Below are 14,455 nucleotides of genomic sequence, written 5' to 3'. Positions count from 1 at the left end.
ATTTCAAGCCGGTAAAGGGACTCATCATGCTGTTTTTAACTTTTTGGAGAGCGTCTATGTGTCCTTGAATTCTGGAGAGTCATCGGCGGCAGTGTTTTGTGATCTATCCAAAGCATTTGACTGTGTGGATCATGGAATACCGTTATCTAAGCTCGATAAATATGGTTTTAGGGGCGTAGCGTTGCGATGGCTTGAATCCTATCTATCAAATCGTACTCAGAAGGTTACAGTGTCTGGGCGTTTGTCTGCTTCTAGATCCCTGAAATGCGGCGTTCCCCAGGGTTCAGTGTTGGGACCACTGTTATTTTTACTATATGTGGATGACTTGAGTTCATTGAAACTGCAGGGCAAGGTGGTTCAGTTTGCTGATGATACCACCATACTATGGAGCCATAAAAATTCTGATTATATTAAGACTTGTATCCTTGAAGACCTTCAGATTTTATCAGGGTGGTATGCTTCCAACAGGCTGGTGTTTAATGTAAGAAAGACGTCTATTATAGGGTTTAAGTGCAATGTTCAGGGTCTGATGTTTGACGAAAATTCCCTCTTGCAGAATAAAGAGTGCTGCAAGTTCCTAGGAATTACCATTGATGGTCGCCTTCCGTTTGAAGATCATATTTTACATTTAGCTGGGAAATTATCTTCTGGATGTTTTGCAGTAAGAATGGCAAAACAAGAGCTGGAAGGGGTGGTTGCACGTTCAGTGTACTTTTCACTTATTGAATCTCATATTCGGTATGGCTTGCCTTTTTGGGGTTTAACCAATAAGGGGCTACTTAACATTGTCTTTGTTATTCAAAAAAAAGCAGTTAGATACCTGTGTTCTGCTAAGTTAAGAGATTGTTGCAAACCCCTCTTCATTTCTGAAAAAATCCTAACTCTTTTTTCACTCTTTATCTTAGAAACAGCTGCTCTTATTCACAAAATTCCCAAACTACCCTCTGACACTGGCCATTTGACTCGTCGTGTAAATGATGTTCCCCTACCTATTCCTACGTCTTCCCTTACCAAAAACTCATTAATTTACATAAGTAAAAAAATTTACAATCATGTTCCTCTATGTGTTAGACATATATCGGATGTTAAGAAATTTAAAAGAGAATTAAAGACGCTTTTATTGGCTAAGGCATATTATAACCTGGATGACTTTTTTAATGATAGGTTTTAACCTTGGACATGTTGGAAAGTTTTTTTTATCTAGTTTTGTCAACAAATTTACCTGTATTCGGTAATTGATTGTTTTATTTAGTTATCTTTAATTTAAGTATATTCAAAAAGTTTTGTCTTCTTGTGTTTAATTTTGTTCATTGTTTTGTCAATTTTTGAAATTGTATTTTTGCTTTGTTTTCTTAGCTTGTAGGATGCTTGTACACAAGATTATTCTTACGTAATATAACACATTTTCTTTCTTTCTTTCTTCTTTCTTTGCAATTACATTTAGTTGAATGATTCAAGATTCGCTTATTAAAATTTTTTGAAACTTTGCACAAGGGTTTGCTAGATTGGTCTCTTCAAAAAGTTATCTTACATTTTTTTTTAATGTACAGGGAAGCCAATAATTGACCTCCTTAAAATTTATATGGGTTTTCCTATGTTCTTGCGATATTCCAAAACGCGCCGCAATTGTCCTAGTGAAAAATATCCTCCTCCAGATTTAGAATGTGCCTAGGTCTAATAGCTCCTCCATCTTGTCCAGGCCGCGGCCGCAAATTGCCAGTTTCTCTACCCCGCTGAATAACACATAAGAAAGCCCCACGTCTCGGGTGATATCTTCGGGGAAATCTTTGGGCATACAGATCAGCTGCTGCTTCTGCATTCTGATGCGTTTCTCCGTAAACCAAAACCATGTCGACAAGTTCTTCGTTTGTAAAAATGTGCGCCATTACATTTGACGCTTTTATTTTGTTCGTGTGAAAATAACGATCAAAAACGATTACAGCCACCAACAAACTAAGTACTGCTAAAGATTCCAAACAACAAATTCCAAACATTATGGCTTGTTTACTATCAGTTATTAATAAACTAAAAAAGTACGTCTGATACACGTTCTGTTGACATTTGTTTAACTTTATTTCGGAAACCAAAAATATTTTACTACATTTTTTTCTCATTATTATTCATTATTGATCTTCATCTATCATTTCCCAAGTGTATGCGCATAGGTTGAAAATCACCCTGTATAAAGGCTGCCAAGTTTCACAAATTAAAACTCACTATTTTTGATGATATATTGAAAAAAGTAAATACATTTACTATTAACTTTTCAAAAAAAGCACTATTTACCATTGAACCAAATGGCAGATACAAGTGGCGTTTTTGACCATCTGATTTCTATTGTTGCCTTCTCAACCAATTTTTTTATAAAACTATAAATTTCGGCCAAAATAAATAAATTAAAGGGTGGTAACACGTCTATTTAATTAAACAAGAAAACTGAAAACTATTACGCTAATGAAACCTAAAAATATTCACTTCTCCAACACCTTCAATGAAAAAAATCAAATAAAAAAATAGGTTTGTATATCAACATTACAAGAAAATGCAGGCCATTCAGGCGAAAGCTTCTAAAGATAAATTCAGCATATCACCAGTAAAACATAATACCACTTTTAATTATAAACATCATATAGATGGTATGCGCATGGGAATATACCGGGTTTGCCTCAGTAGGTCACTGGCACAAGCGATACAATAAAGTTTGTGTAGAAAGATAATGTTATTCACCCAAGTTGTATTAAAGGAAATGAAAAATGCATAGAGGCGTGACAAATGTCGGTGTCATATGTAAATCCGTGCGTGGAATTACTTAAACTAAGTCTTATGTGTACGTACAAAAAAATTAAAGAGAATAGAATCTTAAGTAAAATCAATCGATATATCCCAGTAAACACATACACGTTTATTTAACATTTTTTCAACGTGTCATACGTTGATAATTGGTGTTAGGACATTTTAGGTTGAAAGTTTAACCATTGAATTTTGGTGTAAAATAAAACGGTATAAGTTAACGTTAAAAGGGCGTTGAATACACACCAAAATAAAATTTAATATTTTTATAACGTTTTAATAACAGATTTTTATAACTTTATTTCTTCTATCATCTTAAATGTTTTTTAAACGTTAAAGAATTTTATTAATTGAGATATTATTTATTCTATAAACATTATTATAAAATAGGAAATTCATTATATTATCTTGGTACTTATGTTTCTTCTTTTTTGGTGACTATAAATTGCGTTTAAATAATATGTAGATAAAGTTCGACGAAAAAAATGTGTTAATAAAGATGTTAATAATGCTAACTCATATATATTACCTATCAATTCTACTTTAAACTCTAAGCTGCCTGCAAAGCTGAACATTCTTTAAGTGCAATAATTGTATAAGTTTTAAATGAATATTAAAAAAATCTAAAAAATTATTTTATTTGCTTAAAAATTTGTAAACAAACGAATGAAAGAGTATTTATTTGCATTGTAACCTAACTGAATAACCATGGATATTATATACTGTTAAAATAACGTTATTTTATTGGTTTAAATAACAGCCAATTTAAATGTCTTTTACATGTATAAAAGACACTAAAAAATAACCTTATTTCATCAGTTTAAATAACAACCAAATTAAACGTCTTTAACACGAATAAAAAAAACTACGCTTTAAAAACAGATACTCTAGAAAATTGGAATAAAGAAAATTTTTACTATCCATTAATAACAAATTGTCGAAAAAAATTTAAAAAATAGATATTTTCCTAAAAAGATATAAACAAAACAAAACTTTAGTAGAAATTATTTGCATTGTATCGAAATGACCATGGGTATTATATTATTACTGTTATAATAACGTTTTTTTAATGCGTTTAAATAACGACAAAATTAAACATCTTTTACACGTATATAAAACACTACGCTTTACAAACATAAACCCTTCGCTTTGATTGGTCTAAGAAAATTTGGGTAAAGAGGATGTTTACGATGCTGACGCATTGCATCATAACTATAAGTAAGCAAATCGTCAAAGAAACGACACAGGGTGAGTGTTTTGTTCATATTATATTTTCTGGAGTTTGTATTATTTGTGCAATTATTGTGTTTCTACTAGCAGTTCTTCGTTTGCCAATAAAGGTAAGTTATTATTAGTGCATACCAAAATTAGTCAATAGAGAGATTTTACACCTCTTAATCTAAATTTTGGGAGCGGAAAGTAGATTTAATTCTAAGACTAAAAAATACACAAAAGTGATCTCGATCTTATTTTTGAATTTACAGGGTCTCATCTGGTCGGCAGGCATATCAAAATATATTATTTTAAATGGGATACCCTGTATAATATTTCTATTGGATTTTATGTTGTAAACAATGTTTTTTATATAGGTATAGGCATCCAAATTTTGCTTCCTTCCAGAAAAATTAAATATTTTATAATATAAAATACGTTTGTGTAAGAATACTTTACTCTAACAGTTTTTTGTTAAACATTATTTCAGTTGAACTTAATTTGAGTAATGTTAATATTTTTTTATTCTTAGATTAATGTTTACGTTTGTGTAGATATACTATAAAATATTTACCATTTCTTTTGGTATAAATTGGTTTAGTTGCGACTTATTTAAAGAATGTTAATATTTTTGATTTTTAAATAAAGTTTTTGTTAACAAAATTAAAACTAATGTTTTTAATTTCATCTTACCACTACCCCTCCAATCTTAAGATTTCAGAAGTTGATTTTTTAACACTAACACTATATTAATTTCTAAAATTCAAATCCAATAAAATACACTAGTTAACAGAATATAAAGTAAAAATTATATTATTTTTATTTTCATTTATGGGTAGGTGTCTAAAGTTTAAATCATTATATTCTTTTTGTATACCTACGCTTCAAAAGACCACCATTACCATTTCTGATAAGTTATATATTATACTAACTACTGTCATATGTTTTTTTTTTATCAAAAGTATTACCATCAGTATCTACGTGTCGTGTATATATTATGTATATGTATAGTCATCATCACACATTTTTTTTTAGGAATAATTACAAAATAGAAATTACGTTAGAAAAACGTGTTCTTATTGATCATTTTACACGTTATTTATAATCCAATATAAACGTCTTTTTTACGTTTATTTAAACCAAAAGATAGTTACAATATATCATCAATGTATACTTATTCTCAACGTTTCACTTTACACGTTTCGTACAACGTTTATATGCGCGACATTTTTGGGTTGATTGTACGTTATTATTAACGCTTTTAAATGTTGGTGTTTCGTCATTTTAAACGTTTTAAAAACGAAAATTTGTTTATTGGGATGTATGTACATATTATAATTTTCGAGAAAATGGAATTCATTTTATTTTGAAGCGACTGCAGCTTATGGTGAACACTTAGAGACCGTTGCTTATCAATTAGTGATAACAAGCAAGTAACTGTTTTTATTATACCTCTGGATAAGTTTTTAATGATTTTAACGGAAACACCATCCTAACCGGAGGAGACATGATTTTTTATCTCTCCCAACGTATCTGCCATTTCTTCTGATGGAAGAAAAATAATTCACTAGGTATAAAACTCAAAGGACCCATTAGCATTTCGATCAAACGGGTGGAAAAAACAAGTTGGGATATATTAAGAGTTCATCTTGTAATTTGTTTTCTTTGATATGGTTTGCTTAATTACGTTCAAAATTTATAATTTAACTATTATTTAAAAAACCTCAGACTGACTTCGAATATACAATACAGGGTGTAACATAAGTGATGTCTTTAATTTTAAGGGGTGATTCCTTGTCATATTTTAAGTAAAAAAGTTCATATAAATATATGTCCGGAAATGCTTCGTTTTCGAGATACAGGGTGTTAAACTCTTTTTAAATCGATTTTTTATTAATATCTCATAAACGCATTTACCGAATTTGTTGACATCTTTATATTTTGTGAGTCACTTTATAAGGTACCTTTTGGAATTCTCAAATCTAGCCTAGAAATTTCGGGGGCGTGCCCACGGGCTAAGTCGGATGATTTTTTTGTAAAAAAAATATCGCCCGGTACATTTTTTGTAAGTATGATTTTTTTTTAAATAAAGCATCTAAAAATAAAACTTTTCTGTCTCTTAATTTTTTTTCGTATCTTGCTTCGTTTAGAAATAAATTTTAAAAAGCATTTTTCGGTCTCGGTCCTCCATAAAAAAAACCTAAAATGCTTCAAAATTGATTTTATTGGGAATACTACTTATTTATGCAGGTATGTATAAAAATTTCTCCGATAAGAACATTCCTATATCTTATATTAACATTTACCAGGTACTGGGTACTGTGAGTTGAATGTGTTTTGCTGTGCAGATAACTATGAATAACGCCGAATTAGCTCAAATGCATTTCATTTATGGCCTTGCAGATGGAAATGGTGCAGAAGCCCGTTTTCCCGATAGATCAATTCCAGCAGAAAGAACTTTCATAAGACTCCATGCCCGTCTGCGTGAGACTGGATCTGTCAATGCTCATGCTGAGCGCGTTGGTAGACAGAGGGTAATAATGACGCCACAACTAGAGGAAGCAATTTTGCAAGCAGTGGAAGACGATCCGTCAACTAGCACGCGAAGATTATCGTTACAGTTTAACATCAGCCACAAAAGTGTTTGAAGAGTTTTGCACACAAATTTACTTTATCCATTCCACATTTAGCTGGTGCAAGCACTGTTGCCAACAAATTTTCCTGCACGATTAGAGTTTTGCCAGTGGTTTCTTCAAAAAACTGCCCGGAATCCAAATTTTACGGCTAAAATTTTTTCACAGATGAGGCCTGTTTTTCACGGGAAGCCATCAGAAACTTCCACAATAACCATCTTTGGGACTTTGAAAATCCCCATGCCATTGGAGAAGGTGGATTTCAACAGCAGTTTTCCGTGAATGTTTGGGCCGGAATTATCGGTGATCATCTTATCGGACCGCACTTTCTCCCTCCTAGGCTGAAAGGTGATACTTACAGACAATTTTTAGAAGAAATATTGCCAGATTTATTAGAAGACGTACTACTAGCAACAAAAAATACCATGTGGTTTATGCACGACGGTGCACCTGCTCATTTTAGTCTCGTCGCTCGAAACTATCTAAATGATTTTGGGGATATCTGAAATCGCTTGTTTATGCGACGCCAGTTGTGGATGAAAACGATTTGAGAAACCGGATTGTAAACTCTTCTAATGTCAACACACCAGGAATTTTCGAACGTGTGCGCCAGTCGATGGGAAGAAGATTGCGTTCTTGTATTGACAATCGTGGTTCTCATTTCGAGCATTTGATTTAATAAAATTTTGATGATATTTAAAACTAAAGTAAGTTTTTATTATCTTTCACAAAAATTAAGCGATCGTATTTTTAATTGTAAAATACTCCAAATAAAGCTATATCTGAACTGGAAATTGATGGAAATTTAATTACAGACCGTGTAGAAATTGCAAATTCGTTGAATGTGTATTTTTCTCAAATAGGCTTAGAAATAGTTAAGGAAGTTGAAACGGAAAAAAATAATGTCAATGGAAGTATTGTGTTTAACGAAATAGTAAATAACCAAAGTCTATTTTTAAGTCCAACAAATGAAAATGAAATTAATGATACGTTGTTGCACCTTTAAAGAAATGCTTCTCCTAGGCATGACAATGTCTCAGTGCATGATCTGGTTAGTGTTAAAGAGCACATAATTCCCATATTGGCTAAACTAATAAATCAAGTTTTTATTACTGAATTTCCTGAAGAGTTGAAAATTTCCAAAATTTATCCAATTTATAAGTCGGGGCAAAAATCTTCAAAAAATAACTATAGACCTATTTCATTACTTAGCATATTTTCAAAAATAATAGAAAAACTAATAAAAAAAAAGAATGCTCTCTTTTATTGAAAGATTTGTAAAGTATGATTTGTTTCAGTATGGATTTCTAGCTAACAGTAGTACACTTAGTGCTACTTTTGACATAACCAATTTCATTTCACAAAAACTAGATCAAGGAAATATGGTAATTGCGATTTTTATCGATCTTCGGAAGGCATTTGATGTTGTTAGTCATAACATATTAATTAGTAAGCTTGAACAAATGGGATTTAGGGGTACTGTGCTTAATTTAATTAGAACATATCTAGAAAATAGAAAGCAATATGTATGTGTAGATACTTGCAAAAGTGACATAGCAATAAACAATTGTGGAGTACCCCAGGGCTCGGTTTTGGGGCCGCTGCTCTATACATTGTTTGTTCTAAGCTTGAGCCTAGTGGGTTTAAATGGACAGTATTATACTTTCGCAGATGACACAGTGCTTCTTTATACTGGAAAAACATCAGAAGAAACCGCAAATTTGGCCAATAATGATTTAAAAATTTATCATGAGTGGTTGCTACAAAATAACCTAAAAATTAATACAAACAAAACAAAATATATATTGTTTAAACAAAAAAATAAAGTAATAACAGATATAGATATAAAAATTAATAATGAAAGTTTAGAAAAAGTTGATAGCATAAAATATTTAGGACTCTTTTTGGATGAGCAACTAAGTTGGAATGAACATATTAAACACATTAATAGCAAAATAATATCATTGATCGGAGCACTAAATAAATGTAAATATTTCTTAACTGACAACGCTAGGTATAAAATTTATTATGCGTTCTTTCTTTCAGTGGTCAGATATCAAATACCAGTATGGGGAACATGTTATAACACAAATTTGATTAAAATAGAAACTCTGCAAAGAAAAACCTTAAAAATTTTATTTAATATTGATTATTTGACGCCAACAAAGATCCTTTATCAATCCTTATCTGTTCAACCAATAGTATATTTATTAAATTTGGAACAATGTAAATTAATATATAAGATAATAAATCTTAAATATAAATCCAATACAGAAATAAAGTATGTTAATGAAATTCATAACCATAATTTGAGGAATTTTTCAAATATACGTTTGGACAATGCTAGAACAGATAAGGCACTGAAAAGCCCACTGGCTGCAGCTACACAGGTTTATAATAGATTACCATCAGAACTAAAGAATTTAAAATCGTACAATTTGTTTGTAAAAAGATTAAAATTATTCCTTGTTTATTGGGACTATGTATAACTATTTTTAAACATTTAAATTGTGTTGGATAGGGTTTTTTTTTGTTTTTTTTTTAAGCTTAAGAGAGTATATGTTTTGTTATTTTTATTTTTGATTGAAATTATGGGCGTCATCTCCGGTACCAATACTATAAGTATTGCTTAGGAGATTACCTTAATTCGGATTTTATATTATAGTTTACTGTATATTGTTACCTATTATAACTTGTTAATTGTTTTGATTTCTGAATAAAGGATTTACAGAAGAAAAAATTGCTTAAATTTGTACAAATTTTTCGCACAAAAAAAATGGCGGCGTACACAAACAACAAATAAATTTTAAATAGGTAAACATTTGCGACGCCATTGCATTAAAATTTAAATAATAAACATGCTGGTAATTTGTCAGTTAATTTTTTTTTATGGAGGCCCGAGACGTGCTGAGATATGATTTTTAATTATTTGTTTCTAAACAAAACAAAAAATTCTATGTTATACGCAAAAAATTTATGAGACAAAAAAGTTTCATTTTTAGATGCTTTATTTAAAAGAAATATCATACTTACGAAAAATGTACCGGGCGATATTTTTTTTACAAAAAAAATCATCCGACTTAGCCCGTGGGCACACCCCTGACATTTCTATGTACTTCTATGTATGGTACCTTATAAAGTGACTAACAAAATGTAAAGATTTCAACCAATTCGGTGAATGCGTTTATGAAATAATGTAATAAAAAATCGATTTAAAAAAAGAGTTTAACACCCTGTATCTCGAAAACGAAGCATTTCCGGACATATGCTTATATAAACTTTTTTACTTAAAATATGACAAGGAATCACCTCTTAAAATTAAAGTCGTCACTTATGCTACACCCTGTATAAGAACCGGATTTCTTCGAGCGATAAAATTCTTTTGTAAAATATTTAACACCCCATGTATACATAAGATATTAGCGCCTATTTATTACCATTTTGAGCGTGCTGGAAGTGTTTGCTTTATATATTGTTGTTTCTTTTGAATACTCATTAACGGTCTTCTATGTTTAATATTTTTAGTTTGTTTGTATAACGGTAAATAAATTATCCTTTAGATTATTAAGGCTGTATAGCGTAGTCTAGAAAGTCTTGGTGTTGTCCGCAGAAAACTAATAACAAGATATAAAAAGTATTGGACCATATAAATATTGATAACATTTGGGTTTTTATACAGGTTGGGGAATCGACCATTATATAGAGAATACATATTTACGAATTTTTACGCAATAGTAGAAAATTAAAATCGAATCAAAAAAAATCAGAAGCCTGCTATAGGATAGCGTTTAACTTTATCGTTATAATGACTGTTTTATTATTAACATGGTGATTCTTAATCTATACGCATAAACTTGAGAAATTATTGCTGATGAAAAATGTTCTTAGAACATTGAAAGGATAAAATTAGCATTGCCGTGGAACTATAGGCAGTTTGTTTACTTGCAACATCTCAAATGCAATGATGCCAAATGCCTATGTAGAAATGGCAAAACAAACAACCTTTATAATATCATAAAAATTTGTCACTTATTTTGACAGGCGCAAAACAATACTATTCCTCTTCTATAAATTATAAAGCATTTTTTCTCATAAAATATGATAAGAAGCTTTATAAAGAAATCAACATTCAAAGTTAAATGAATATAGATCACGTATATTAGAGGAAAAAGCAACAGCATCGCAACGTCGTTCGATCGCATTGTTGATTCCACGGACACAAGTAATCTTTAACAGTGTCGTTGTTAAAAAATATAAGTTTTTATTATTCTACATTTATGACGACGATTGTCGCTTAATATAATGTTATGACATAATTTGCTTCGAAGTTGTTATTTTTACGTTTAGAACATATATCTAATTCTACTTTTTATTTTTAATCCAAAATCTAACATCAATAAGTTAAATTAACATTATTATATGTGTTGATATATAGCTGAGAATTTCCTCTTTTGAAAATGCGTGTAAGCTTGACAATAGAGAATCATAAAATATGTTTGTAAACAAAACACCCCCCTTGCCCCTGTACGCATGTTAAACTTAAATAAAGTTGTTGTTTACTAATTCTAGCCTTTCAAGGTTCTAAGAAAATATTTTTAAAATCTGAAAAAATTTATCAACTTTATCAAGTGGAATTCTGTTTATAAACTAACAAGTAAACAAGTCTGGATGCTGGTTGTTATTTCTAGTAGTACTTTGCTCTCAGTTGTGGTCATATTTCGTTTTTTTTTCGTCAACGAAGAACTTTACGGATTAATGAGCATGCGAGGAATCACGCAGTGGCTGCAGCTAATTGCCGAAAAGCTGTTGAGGAAATTATATCTGTCCTTCTTATAGCATCTGGATGTTTCTCTGATTATCTAATACAACCTCTTGGGAATCTACATTTCACCTTTGGAACTATCATAGTTTTAATGAAACTGTAGAAGTTATTTTGGCCAGATTTACTATTGACACTTTAAGCAAAAATAATTTTCGTAAATTAGGCCGTATTTTTGGTAAAAAAAATGTTTTGAAGTTCAAGAATCTATGCCAAACAGCTGACTGGGGTCTTATCTCTGATGATATCGATGATGAGTTTTCTAGATTTGTAAAGACCTTGTCAAGTATTGCGAATAAGTCCTTTCCTTATAGACCCATCAAAATTAAGCATCATAAACCCTGGTCCACTAAAGGCTTACGTATATAAGGAACATGCGCTCTTTATCATACCTAAAAAAAATTTCGGACAGTATATTTTTTCCTAATTATGTAAGGCTATACAGGAAATTATATCGAAAAGCAATAAAAGCCGCAAAAGATATTTATTATAATAACAGGCTGGCTAATTCTGGTAACGTTGCTAAAGAAACATGGTCTATTGTTAACGAATTAAGAAATAAGCCTTCTTCAACTAGCACTATCCCCTCTTCACCTGAGAATCTAAACGATTACTTTGTAAACGTGGCTAAAAACCTAATGACTACTATAACACCTTCTCATGATCAACTTTCATATCTCTCTAATGAAAACTTACAAAGTTTCTTTTTTACCCCTGTACTAATAACAGAGCTTCAAAGTACAATAAATGAAATAAGAAACAAATTATCATCTGGTACAGATGGTCTTACTCTAAAAATGTTCTCAAATCTGCCTGATAACACCTTAAACCATCTGAGAAACCTAATTAACAAATCATTTTAAAATGGGGTCTTTCTTAACTGCCCTAAGACTGCAATAATTATTCCCTTGCATAAAGGAGGAGATAAAGAGCAAGCTTCAAATTATCGTCCAAACGCTCTCCTTTCAACATTATCGAAGATCATAGAAAGATTGGTTAAAAAAAGGCTATTATCTATCATTCCTGTTTAAATATAAAATACTAACTGCGCATCAATTTGGCTTCTTGAGTAATAAATGCACTAATGATGCTATGTTCTCCCTTTTTAACAGTGTTTACTCCGGTATAAACAATCACCATTCAACAGCAACTATTTTAACCGACCTTAATCCGCTTGACTGTGTCTGCATGTAACAAGTGTTGAAGTGAACAAAAGTTCAGAAATCGAATACATGCTGTCGTTCAGGAAAGTCGGCTATACCCTGGTTTAGATCATGCGTGTCGCAACTCGTGGATTAGACGAGCTCGAGTGAAACTTATGGAAATAACTTTGAAGAGTTACTATAAATTTAATAGAATTTACGTTTTTTGTTTTTTTTTTCTCAAATAGTTTTGGATCTCCGTACATAAAAATATTTTACTAAATTTTTTTCTTTATTATTAGTCATTACTTGTCATCAGCAATCATTTTCCAACTTTATGCACATAGGACATAAGTTAAAAATCACTCTGTATATTTGAAAATTTGTTGTATACCATCCGGAGCTTCACAATTATAACATCCCTTTTAGAGGGTATACAAGACTCTAAAGCTGCAAAAGCAATGATTGCCTCATGATCTGAGAGACCCGCACTAGCTATTTTACAATCTACAACTGTATGTAGGTCTGAACAAAGATAATGGAGTCCAGAAGAGCAACTACCAGGACCTAGTGGGACTATTAATGTGCAATTTGATATTAAATCAGATAAATAAACAATTTCCAGAAGGTTCAAGGAAATCTACATTAAAGTAGCCTGACAACTTTCGCATTCATCGAGATGCTGGACAAAATTACTTCCAGCTGAATTAAAGATACTTGAAACCTTGGAGCTTGAGATCTATGAAGACTAACGATATATAGTCTGGCAAGTGGATCTGAAACAGCGGCAGGAATGTGGGCCAAAATATTCGACGTTGCCACGTTTAACCTCAAAACGTAATTGTGCGGGACTTACTTTTTAATAATATGCAATATAAGATTTTTTACAATCACAAGACATAGAGGGTAAAATGTTAAGAATTATAATCTAAATAGTTATTCCATTTTGGCTTTAATACGCAATTGTTTTACCATTAAATATGGTACAATTAAATGTTTGTCCAAAAATGGATCATGTTTAGTAAATCTGGCAACATTACGTTCCACCTTTACATTCCTACTTCTACTCCTCTACTTTTTGTATAATAGGGGTCAGCCATTATGAACCTGAACGCTTGTGATTGGTTTCCCTCGCCGCACGTGTTTTTGTTATGAATTATTTCGACAGTTCATTGGACAGCGTCTTTGTCACCTGTTTACAATCCTTGCTGCCGTTTCAAAACATTGATTACTATTGAAGGGTGGACAGTGGCGTAGGTTTTATCGTTGATTTTTGGATTCCGTTTATTTTATATGTTATTTATTATTTTGTTTTATTTGTGGCTATTAATTAAAAAAACTGATATTAGTGTTGTGTATACCTATAAGTAGGTAGTGTAATTTTCGTAGGTTTGGAGTTTCACTGTTTTATTACTTACATGAAATACCTACTATTTAATTTGTTAGTTTGTTTTATTATTGTCTACATATATACGAATAATAACATTTATTATAATGAATAAATTCACTGAGGGTAAGAACCTTCATAGCAAACGAGGGAAGTGATAGCAAACGTTTACAGGTAAGTTATAATATTTTATTTAAAAAAAAGTGAAATACATTGTGCCTCTTAAAAAAACAGTAGTTTATATTATATTTTATTGCTTTTTGTATACCAACTATGCATTCAAAATGTTGTTATTAGGATTTGCGATGAAGAAGCTGCAATTAATTCGATGAAATTGCCTCTTAAGCGTAAGCTTGATCGCGTTTCCCTTTATACCGGAGTCTCCGTATCATCTGTGAGAAAAATTCACAAGGAAGATGAAGAAAGGCGACAAAATAACCCTGATGAAATGTTAGCCAGTCCAGGGAAAAAA

At 31.2% G+C, this 14,455-nt stretch overlaps 1 protein-coding gene across 1 annotated transcript in view; it reads right to left on the bottom strand.

The window, feature by feature from the left end:
* Positions 1–14,455, bottom strand: part of LOC126739043 (uncharacterized) — a 165,074-nt gene that overhangs the window by 142,090 nt on the left and 8,529 nt on the right. The gene's annotated exons all lie outside the window — the stretch shown is intronic.

Source organism: Anthonomus grandis, chromosome 8 (genome assembly GCF_022605725.1).
Source record: "Anthonomus grandis grandis chromosome 8, icAntGran1.3, whole genome shotgun sequence".
Classification (NCBI taxonomy): Eukaryota; Metazoa; Arthropoda; class Insecta; order Coleoptera; family Curculionidae; genus Anthonomus; species Anthonomus grandis.
This window is presented reverse-complemented; position numbering and strand designations above follow the sequence as displayed.